Source organism: Pinus tabuliformis, chromosome Q, assembly GCF_031772625.1.
Source record: "Pinus tabuliformis cultivar Carrire ecotype Pingquan chromosome Q, CPIR1, whole genome shotgun sequence".
Taxonomy (NCBI): domain Eukaryota; kingdom Viridiplantae; phylum Streptophyta; class Pinopsida; order Pinales; family Pinaceae; genus Pinus; species Pinus tabuliformis.
Genome location: NC_142296.1, coordinates 1,113,626,994 through 1,113,639,356, shown reverse-complemented (window position 1 = coordinate 1,113,639,356; position 12,363 = coordinate 1,113,626,994).

Genomic DNA, 12,363 nt, shown 5'->3' with positions numbered 1-12,363 from the left:
TGAATTGTGGTTCATCTTGATATAATTTAGAAAGATCATAACTATACATCACCTTATTTTCTCAACATATCCTCATACCCATCGTCTACATTAAGTTTTGAGAATGGTTGCATTAATTGAATAAGGAGGGTCATTTGAATGACCAAAGATAGTTTGATCAACTTCAGACATTCATTCAAACAATTGTAGAAAGTTTGAATAACTGAGGGTCATTTTACCATTGGAATATCAATTTCCAAATATGCGACCCTATTACTCTATATTGGAGAGAGCTTTTTAACTACTATAATTAGCATAAGTTTGTACATGATTACTTCATACCATGGATTTCTAAGCTACATCACTTCCTTTTTTATATGCCAGGAACAATGAATTAAGTCAACTTCTACTTTACTTAACATGAAAAAGCTTTTCTAAATTAACTACATATAATTTTAACCTTATACACAACCAACCTTTAAACTTCCTTAATGATTGTGGTTTTGACAATAGTTTCCATACATTAAGCTTTAGCATGGGTATAATATTGCAAGACTTCCATAAGGAAAAGGTTATTTATCATCTTCATAATAAGGTCATCACCTTAAGTTTTATTTTTTTCTTATCATAGATAGAGAATATATTACTAAAGAATCAGTTAAAGACTAAAGTTTTCATGTTCCAAACACTTATCGATGAGAATGCTCAAAAAGGTTCTAGCCCTAGAGATATTTGTGGTAACTTTATTCTAGATATTACAGATGAATTTGAGCACAAGTCACATCTTATTGAATCGATCCCGGGGAAGAATTAAAATCTATCTCTCATTCAAAATATTTTACATTAAAAGAGGAAATTTGTTAGCTAGAAGAGATCAATTCCCAATAGTTTAATGAAGTTTCCCATTTATAACCCTTTGTTGACTATCTTTGTCTTAGATCCAAAATCATTTCCCTATGCAGAAGGGATACATGGAGTGAAATAATTTTACTCAAAAAATTTAGGGTGAAGATAGCTAGAAGAGCTACAAACCTACTCAACTATTTAAAACCCTAATTCAAGCTCTTCTTCTATCAACATTCAAGATGTCTTGATGATGGATCCCTGTTGGGATTTGAAACATTCACAAAAAATGGTTTTTACTGTGGGTTCTCTGGCTAAGTTAGAAGATATAAACCACAGAAGTCTTAAATCCATAATCATTTCCCTATGCGGAGGGGATACATGGAGTGAAATCATTTTACTCAAAAAATTTAGGGTGAAGATAGCTAGAAGAGCTGTAGACCTACTCAACTATTTAAAACCCTAATTCAAGCTCTTCTTCTATCAACATTCAAGATGTCCTAATGATGGATCCCTGTTGGGATTTGAAACGTTGAGAAAAAATGGTTTTTACTATGGGTTCTCCAGCTAAGTTAGATTATAGAACATTCATTGGGTGAGCAGCTTTGCAAGTTCTCTCCATGAATTAGACTTTTACTCAAAGTATGTTGTGTAAAAAAGGCATCATATGTAATATCACTCTGCTACTGTAATATTGTTTTGACTAGAATGGTGGAAAATTCATGAAAAATACGGGAACGATGATGTAAATGAATAATTGCTAATAAATAAATAAATAGAGCATAGGTACTTGGAATGAGACACTTAGAAATGATAATCTTACCAAAACAAAAGAATATAATCTCATAGATAAATGAGATTGGGTAATTCTTTCATGATAATGAATCTAGATGAAATTCTAGATAAGCTTAATGGATGGGATAGAAATATCCATTAAGTTGCTTAGTTGGAGAAAGACGCTAAGCTTGAAAAAAAACATAAAAGCACTGTGGGAGAGAAAGGCAAGCTTTTATGGAAAAGCCTAGGAAAATGGATAAAAAAGATCCACAAATGTGGGACGCCGCTAAAAGGAAATTTTATCATGAAAGACAAGTATTAAATACTTGATGAAGCAATCAACAAAGGGTGGGGGGGGCGGGGTGTGGGGGGTTTATTGCTGGAAAGGAGAACTTGGCTCAGGGGTGAACTAAGGAGAATAGTTCTAGGTTGGGTAGTGAGTAGGTGTGAACTTCCAAGTACTCCTCAGATGATTTATTTCCATTTTATTATGTGTTCTATGACTTTATTCAAACTGATTAGGCACATGTTGCGCTAAAATGAAATACTTAATATTCTATGTGGAAATAATGTTGTATGGTGTAAGAGGTATGTTAGTTGTTGAGTGTAACAACAAAAAATCTGTTTAGTAGAATGTTGTTTTATTTTATATGCATGCAGAAAATATGTGGCCACCACGGTTGTATTTAGTAGAATGTTGTTTTATTTTATATGCATGCAGAAAATATGTGGGTGCCATGGTGAAATAGTAGTTTTACATTAATTACTAATGAATGAGATGTTATAATTACTAATGACTGGAAGTTCAGTTAGAGGAAATTTAGGAGGTTATAAGCCTTATTGATTGTAGATAGAATTGGTACACTTTTGATAGAAATCCCTAAGAAAATACCATTGAAATGTAAATTGTGTGCATAGGATTCTCCATTAAATGGGAACGGCCTCATTTGATTTTAAAACCACGATGCTAGTGGGGGAAATAGTTAGACTCGAGTATTTAACTCAGGATGGCCTAGAAGAACTTCATTCATAAGAATGAAAATAAAAACAAAATAAAAAAAGGGGTATTGGTCTAAAGGAAGTATATAAATTTGAGCACTAGATGATAATAGTCTGTTCAGAATAAATAAAAAGGTATGGGAAATGAACATTACCTTGTATAAATGCACAAATATATAATAGAAGACAAGAATGACACTTAGGAATAATAGAATTAAGCTATCGCTAAAAATTAGAATGGAGTCCATTATAATCAAGCCAAATCAACAATACATATATTGTGTTTTTTAGAAAAAGAGTAAATTTATGGATAGCTTATTAGATTAGTTTGGGTTTGACCCAAGTTCAGATTTTACTGCGCACCAACAAAACCCTCAATCACTAGCCCTTTTGGCAAAGACCTACAAAGAAAATCACAGTCTCACCTGAAGTGACTATGGGAGGATGCAAAACGAGCTTTCTGTAGCCTTGAGGGATAACGAGTTGTGGAGTTCTTACCCTGATTTCACTTAACCTTTATTCTTTACTGGTGTGTTGAATTATCTACATAACCATGCCACTAACAAACATAAACAATACTGCGCAGAAGTAAAATATAACCAAAATACTAAAGAAAAAGAAAAATAATGACAATAATCATACACAAGTTATGCCCATCAAAATTGTACTTATTATATTGATTCTTTGAAACAACGTACAATTCCTCGACCTACGCACCCAACTGTAGGCGTCTGGGCACTTAGCTGCAAACTTTAGGTCTCTGTGCACTCAGCTGCAGAGCCTTTCCTTTAAGACCCAAACACAAATTACAGAGGTATTTTATTATGCTTGTATCATATCATTATTACTTCGACTTACATATTTTCTCCTATATATACTAATTATGTCAATGGGTACCTCAAAATGCCATGGTCATTCTAAAAATAATCAACTATTTCCCAAACTCGTTACAAAAGGAAGGGACTTTGACCTATCTTGAAGCCCCTAAAACATTACGAGGTACATAGCTCTACAGTACCGCGCACTCTGCTCCCTAAATGCAGATTTTTTATGAAAACATGGGCCAAGTTGGGTTGCACCCAACAAGCCCCCAACACTCACATGAGACTCGTATCCAGTCACTCAGCTGCTTTTCCTCGAATATTTGTTTCGATGCTATTATAGGCGATGTTGTATTGTTGTAGTATCTATGTTGCCTACTTCTCTTCTTTGCGCACTTCTTCCAATAATTCCTCTATCATTGATCCTAAAATCTTCTACAACACTGCTCCTTCCTTTTGTCGAAGCTCCTGGAGCTTCCCATTGAATTCCTACGATAGATGGAGAGCCTCATCTTGCCACGGTTGAGTTCTCTCTGTCAAAATTTTCTCTTCCCTTCTGAGTTCTTCTATCTATTTCTGATGTGCCTTTCCTTCACTAATTTTGGCGAGCTTCTACAACACTGGAAAGGTCTTCACAGTTACTCGAATCTCTTCTAGCTTCTTCTGTTTCTACTGGATGTCTTCTTATATCTTTTGTATGTTTGGATCTTCCTGTAGCGAAGTTCAAATCTGCAAGGTCCCATCCAATAATTTTCCACACTCTTCCATTGTCTCGTAGATACCTATCACTATAGTCTTTAGGTCGATCTCCCTCTATTCATGCACTTCTGGTGACGTGGATCGATGTAGCTTCATTTTCCGCTCAGTGATCTTTATTTCATATTCAAACTGCACATTTGTGATCTTCTTCTTTGATTCCTTGAGTGCAAGGCCGAGCTTCACGACCTTATCTTATATTGATTCCTCCTCGCAAACATCCATGTCTGAAACTTCCATGCAAGTGGCTTCGATCACCTCTTTCAATATCTATTGTTGCAGCTTTGCATGATCCTTAACCTTGATGGCCTGGTCAAGTTGTTTCTTCAGTGCAACATGCTCTTCTTCTACGTGAATATTTAACTCTGAGGTGCATTGTTCACACTCCTTTAGCTCATTTATGATACCTTGGTGCAGGTCATATAATACCAGAATGAGCAGTGTTTCAATGTTCACATTGACATGATCAAACCTTTTTCCTATTGCTTGAATTCAGTGGAGTCAAACTGCAGAGTTTCCGTAGGCATCTGCATTATCCTCATCCCAAATGTCATTTCTATTAGTCTTTCTAGTTGGATTCCTTGGCCTATATGTGCTAGTTGTCTGGATGTTTGTGCCAATATTTTCAATTCTATAATACTTTGTTTGATACCTTTAAATAATGGACCGAATTGATCCTCTATTTTATTCTAGGACTCTGTTGTGACTTCTTGAATTTTCTCCCCAATTTCATCTGGGTCCCCATCATTAAGGACCAATGGCATTGCATCCTTGGATTTATTTTTTTTCTTCTTCTTTCAGCTCCTCAGTGAAGTTCTGCTTTGCATATTCCTCTTTCCTTTTTCTTCTTTGTCTACTCCCTATTTTGCACTTCTTCATGTTCCTGCTCCTATTCTTTCTCATGTTCATCCTTGTATTTATCCTTTTCACTTCGTTCCCCATGTTGCGAAGTTTCCTCCTGCGTTTCACTATCTCCTGCATCTTTTTCCATCTCAGTCATCCATTATATGGGCCACTGTTGTATTAATGTCACAATATCATATTCGGTGAAAAATTGTGGCAAAGGAAGCCATGAATTCATTGTATCACTTTGAGCCTATATATGGATCCTATGAAATTATACTTTGCACTTCACAATAGAATTATATTGTTGGTACAACCTTGGTGACAATATAGGGTGTTGATTTACCAACATATTTAAATCCATGTGATACTAGACAAAAAATATTATTCTCCCATGTCATCGCGATGTCTCCTTGGTATACCAAAGCGAGGCATACTGCACGGATTCACACATGTATGCTTCTACTGGAGGAACTGTGAATCCTTCGGCTCCTTCCATGCCAACAATTCTATGATCAAAATCAGCCATGTGTAATGAAAGCTCTTACCTTCCTCTTGAGCTTGCGAACAATCTTCCAGGAATTCTCTACATAGATATTTGGCTCAGTTGTACTGGACCATATTGTTTCACTGCATAGCTAGGGAAACAACTTTTGTGGGGACTTCATTGGCTTGACATTTTTGCATAATCTCCCTAGCTATGATATGCATGGCAATGTGTACTCCTTGGTCACTAATCGAATTTATGTTGTAGCCTCACATTTTATTGACCAAGCTCAACTTCTCCTTCATGTTTTGCGTTATCATTTTGTCTTAATCCTTACCCACCAACTCTTCGGTGGGGTCCCTTCCTTGGTATGGAAACCTGGTAATCCACCATATTAGCTTCTCGTCAATGGCGATCAAGAGGCATTCGTCATGCACCAACATGAGAAATTGTCTTACGCAGGTTGTGTTAGGTGTACTTCTACTAAAGTGCAGCACCATTCAGCATGTTTAGTAAGCCTGATTGCTCCAACCCTTGTGCCTTCTAATGTGGTTCTAATCTTGTCACTCTTCTCTCTTAGTAATGGACCTACTTTAGGTACCTACTCAATGCAAACTGCAGGTATTTGTTATGGTCATTGAAGTCGTAGTCCTCTAACTTCAACTGTGGGATTTTTTCGAGAAATTCTCCTTCAAATGGTATTTTCTTTGGTAGAAATGGTGTAAATGTGCCATACTTCACATACTTGGAGTCTTTGACTAGTTTGGCATTGGGTTTCCTAGGTGATAAAGATGGCGGCAGTGGGGACAAAATTATTTCACTCTCTGTCTCCCTCTATTGTTGTTGTTCTTCTTCTTCGGAGTCTCTTATGGGTTGGGGGCCTGGCTCTGGTTCAACAAGCTTCTTATAGTTCTTATCTTGCTTCTTATTTGTTCTCTGCTCTTGAGTCAGTTTCTTCCTTGGTTATCTTCGCTGCGTGTGGGGCGCTACTGTGGGTGTACCAGATGGTGTTGTATTTTCCATAATTCCCTCTATACCTCTCTCTTTGAATATACAGATGAGCTCTTCAGTGTTCATGCAGTAGTGCAACATTTGGAATCTCTCAATACTTAGTGATTTTTGAGCTCTCAGACAGCAAAGTACCAAAACCTTGGCGGGACGTGACATTTTACAGTGTTCTGATGTTCTATCCCCATGATTATCTTATATCTTGCTCAGGTTTTTTTTATTAACTGCATATCTATCCCTATATCCTTTCCAACTTGTCTTCATAAATGACAATTTCTGCTCCTCCAATAACAACTTTCCTTTTTAATGGTCATATTTCCAGCAAATATTGGTGCACCTTTCATTGTAGTGAACAATCCTTCTTGTGTCGTAGTTCTTACGAAATTTGTCATACTCCTGGTTGTTGTGAAGTAACCTTCATATGATGAAGCTCTTTTCTGCAATGTAGTTTATAGTCTAGTGCCCACTTTCAATTGCAGGTGGTACTAAGACTTTCCTCATTTCCTTTTAGATAAAAGCCACCATGGCAGGGCTATCCCTATACAATTTCAACCTGTTGCCATTAACCTTCTCTAGTATCAATTTTCCATTCAACTTCGCCAAGTGAACTGCACCTCCATTTGTGATATGCTTGATGATATAGGGGCCCAACCAATGCATCTTAAAATTTCCTGGAAACTTTGCGAATTTATTGTCATACAGAAGGACAAGATCTCCTTCCTAGAACATCTTCTACTTGATATGTCGGTAGTGCCAAGAATTTTCTCTTGCTTTCTACACCTACTGATGTAATCCTGCTATAAATTTGTCTTCCTCTAATGTGAGCAACTGTGCCATTCTTTTGTCCATTATGTCAGGGTCAACCATGTCTTTAAAGGTTACAATCCTTAAGCTTGGGACAATAGACTTCATGGGCGTCACAACTTCTTACACATAAACCAACCTGAAAGGTGTCTCGCATGTCATCTTCTTGAATGTGGTTCTATAAGCCCATAACATCATTGAATTCTCAAATCCCAATCATCTATGTTCACATTGCACACTTTGGTAAGTACATTTTCCAAAATCTTGTTAAAAGCTTCGACTGTGCCATTTTCTTGAGGGTGATATGGGGTGCTCTTTTGCTGATACACCTAGAATTATTCAATCAATGCATCAATGGTCTTATTCAAGAAATGTGATCCTTGATCACTCATCAAGACATTTGGACACCCAAATCTAGACAAAATATACTCTAAAATGAACTTCATAGCAAATTTTATGTTGCAATCCCTTATTTATTGTGCCTAATCCCACCTTGTCAAATAATTAATTGTTGTGATTATATACTCCACACTAGTCTTCTTCCCAAGTGGGTTGATAGGTCCAACGAAATTAATGGTCCATTTATCGAAGGCCTGCAGTGTCACTTGTGGCACCAATGGCATTTCATCCCTCCTTGACGGCTTCCCAGTTCTCTAACATACATCACATTCTTGACAATATCCCTTTGCATCCTTGTGTAGTGTGAGCCACCATGATCCTTCCCTTACTTCTACCAAAAAATTTTGTCTTTCATGTTCGAGGACATACCTGCATAGTATTTCATCTAGTCCCATCTTATACAAATGTCCTACTACCAATGAAAAATCAACTCCTTTTACCACCAACTCCTTCTTTTGTTGCATAGTCTATTCTATAGGGGCCATTCATGTAGCCAAAAACTGAATAATGTCTACAAAGTGATCATCTACAATCATGATTGCAAAAAAATGTGTGTCGAGAAGATTATCTTCAACGTTTGTTGGTTCTTCCCATGTTTCCAACCTTGATAGATGATCAACCTGACATTCAACCTTCCTAGTTTAACAACAACTTCAAAATCGTACTCCCTGAATGTTGCAACCACAATGCCTGAAAATATAGTAGGGGTGTTCTTCAACCCAAAAGGCATCAATGTATACTGATATGAGCCCCACTCTATTGCAAATATGGTCTTATGCATATTCTCTCATGTAATCATGATTTGATGAAAGCCAAAAAATCCATCTATGAATGAGTAGGCCTCATGTCCTACTACATTATCCAGCACCTCATCTGTAAAGGGTGTAGGGAATGGATGGTGCATGCATGCATCATTTAGTTTCCTTATTCCTTAGATCCACACAAATCTTGATTTCTCCTTTAGTCTTCTTTTCCTGGACCACCATAGGACCTACCCACTATGATTCCTCCATAAGTTCAGTGATCCCTGCTGTTATCATTTTATCCAACTCCTCTTTCAGCTTTTCCTTATATTTTGGGTTCAATCTGTAGGGTCTTTGCTTGACAGGTTCTATATCAAGTTTAAGGGGAATCCTCATGACTCCCAAATCCCCTAATATGCCTTTCATTTCTGAAATTTTTCAGGGAATAGCTCCTAGTATTCATGTAGTAGCTCTCTAACTTTACTAATTGTATCCTCGTCCCAATAGTCTCTAATCATTATGAAATTCATTTCCTCCTCTAATCCTATATTCATCTTCTTATTCTTTACTAGATTCTCTATATCTGGTATTTCTGGCTAAGGTTCAATGACTTCGGGATGTCCTTCTAATTATTCTATGTCAATATTGCATGGAACTTTGTATTCTTCAGCAATATTGTTATAGCATTCTAGTGCATGTTCTAGCTTCAAAGTCTAATCCAATGGACGCCATGTCAGTGAGGTCACATTCCCAAATATATTTTCTCTAACTTTCTAAAGAGTCGAGTCTATTCATGGTAAATCATATTCAAAACTAAATGTTAATATAAACCCTTCAACCAAATCTTCCCAATGTACAGTACCACAGTGCAGTTATGTTTCTAGGTACCAGTTCATAGGAATTGTCTCTAATGTGTGGATAAACCTATGTACCCATTCCTACTCTGGAAATTCCTCCCATATTGTAGTGCATCAATGAATATTCTCCCTAGGTTTAGGCTTACCATCATATTTCACCTATGTTGTAACTACTTGCGCAAACCTAATCCACATTAATCTTCGACACTCCTACCAATCTGCTATATTTCTTTTATGTGCACCCCATCATATAGCAGGGGTAGATATTATAGCCACATCCAAACATAAAAACCTTTGATGTTATGGTATTTATCTTTCATAATCATCAAGGAAAATTCTTACATTGCCTAAACCATCATAGTAAGGAAATTTCCATACCTCAGAAGTTATACAACGAAGTGACTTAGTGATCCTTGCACGTATCCTTATAGACACTTCATGTAGCCTATTGTGCCAATTTTCGAATTCTTCTTCTAAATTATCTTGCTCCTAACACAATTTTCCAGCTACAGTGGGGTTAATCCATTCCTCTTCTTTTGTTTTGATCTATTAGATGTTTCCTATATCTTCTATGTCATACTCATTTGTGATAGGCTCTGTATATCTCACTCCTTATGATGGGTCCAATGGAACAATTACTCTCATGTTGTCCTTTTCAAATACCAGTTTCTTCTTCTTTAAGTTAATTATAGATAGATTATCAAATGCCCAATCCAGTCCAAGCATTACTGGATATGGATTATTTTCATACACAATTTCTATCACTTCAAAGTTTGCAATAGTGTGTACTCCTTCAATGTCTACTGTAACACCTGGTAACCTCACCATAGGGAATATTTTCTACTAGTTGGCCATTCTCAACCAAATTTGTGACCATTATAACTTCGGCTTACCCATTAATTCCTAGGTCTGCTTTAGTAAAACATTGGCATCAGATCCTAAATCCAAAATAACCTCATCCATACCATATTCTCTGATCTGTGTAGTGAGCCTCATTTCTTTTCCAGTCCTCGTCTTACGTCGATGTAAATTTTTAACTACATGCATGTCACTTCATGGTACTTCTTTAGAAGCACAGGAATCTATCAATTCTTGCAACCCTACTACAACTTTCTGGTTTCTTAACAACTTCATGCAAGTTTGTAGGAAAGGTTTTAAAATACTTGGATCCACATCTTGTGTCACAACTAATATTATGTCACAATTATTCTTCTGCATTGGTTTTGGCTGTGCATTAGAGGTCGAATCCCCATCATCCATAAAGATTCACCTTGCCTCCATAAACACCTATTTTTCCTTCTAAGTATCAAATACAAGAGTTTTTCAGTATACTTTCTAACCCATGTGGTTTCAGATTCCTTCTTCCCATTTACTTTGTCATTAACAGTTGCATCTCCACTTCTAGTAACAATATTGATCAGGGATCAGCGGTTCTTCTTTTAACAATCATCATTTGGATGTTTTGTGTTGGCTTCTGGTTTCTCTTTTCTTTCATTTTTTCCATAAGTATTGGACACTCTTCAATTACATGATCAAATGATTTGCAATACTTACATGTCTTAGTGGGATTCTGACAGTCTCTCGCAAAGTGTCCTAGCTAGTCGTAGTTATAACAAGTAATCTATCCTCGTCTTTGACCATCTCCACCACCTCGACCTCTTCCTTGACAACCACTTTGACCATTTCATTGTCTATTGTCCTCATGTCCGTGTTCTTCCGCTTGCATCATATAAGTTTCATCACCACGCTCCATCATTAGCTCATAAGCTCGAAAATGGTTCTCATCATGTCCTATTGCTTTACAAAACTTGCAATATATGTTCTTGGGAGTCTACACATATTTTTGCAACAAATAACAATCTTCTAATCGATGTTCACCTCTAGTTTTACATATCTCGCACCATAAGATGAATCCAACACAGTATTTGGTGCTCCACTAGCCATGTACTTTCTAAAGAGAAGGGATTTTTCTTTGGAATGGCCTTTGTATTTACACTTTCTACACCACACTTCTTCTCTGACTTCATTAATTTTCTTCATATCTTGTAACTGCAGAGTCAAGTTTGCTAGCTAACTCTGGATATGTTTCATACGTACATTGATATCGCCTGTAGGCAAAGCTTCTAATTTCATCGCAAGTTCTAAGGCTTTGACTTGAGTTTCTATATTCTATTGTGTCAAAGGCAATATTATATGTGGAATAAGAACAACTATAAACCATTCTTCATGTTATTTCGAAGCTATGCCGAAACTCACCTGATCTAATAACACCTTAAATATTTTATCAAATTCCCAAATAGACTCAGTAGGCCTCTATTTGATTTCTTTTAACTCTCTGATGCACTTCGACTTAGAATTCAACTTCTTAAATTCATTTACCATCGTTGTTTTAATGTCTGTGAATGGTATGATCTAATTTCTTGAACACTTCATGTACCACGTCAATGCTCTATCTCAAAATGTTGTAACAAGTTGTGTTTTTTTATATTTTCATGATGGACTTTCTTCGTTGTCCATACCACTTTACATAAAAACAAAAATTGCTTCGGGTCCTCTAATTGAGACCCTTTAAAAAAGGTAGCTTAATATCATCAATCATAATTTTTCTCAGACGGGAAGGGGAGGGGGCAGGGGATCCGTAAAGGGAGGGCATGGGGGGTAGGGGGATGGGGAAAACCAAAAGCACCCTGATTACTGCTTGATTCTAGCTTCGGTGAAGTTTCAAGTTGGAAGGTTGAATACTGTGGAGTTACTTTAGGGTCCTCAGGGAGGTTTTGTTAAAAGAGGGCTATAGTCATTTTCTATAAAAGTCTTCAGATCTTGGCCATGATATCTCTTTCTAGTGTTTATTCTATATATTTTTCCACTTCACGTTGTTCCAGCTTATTCTTTTGGATCTTCTCCCAAACATAAGTAAACTAATCATCTGATTACATTCATAAAACTCCCTTTTCACACAAAAGCATCTTAATCCATAGTTTCAAATATCTCAAGTACTTACCTCACAGTCCTTTGAAAAACTTTCGTTCTTCTTTGCTATAGGACAC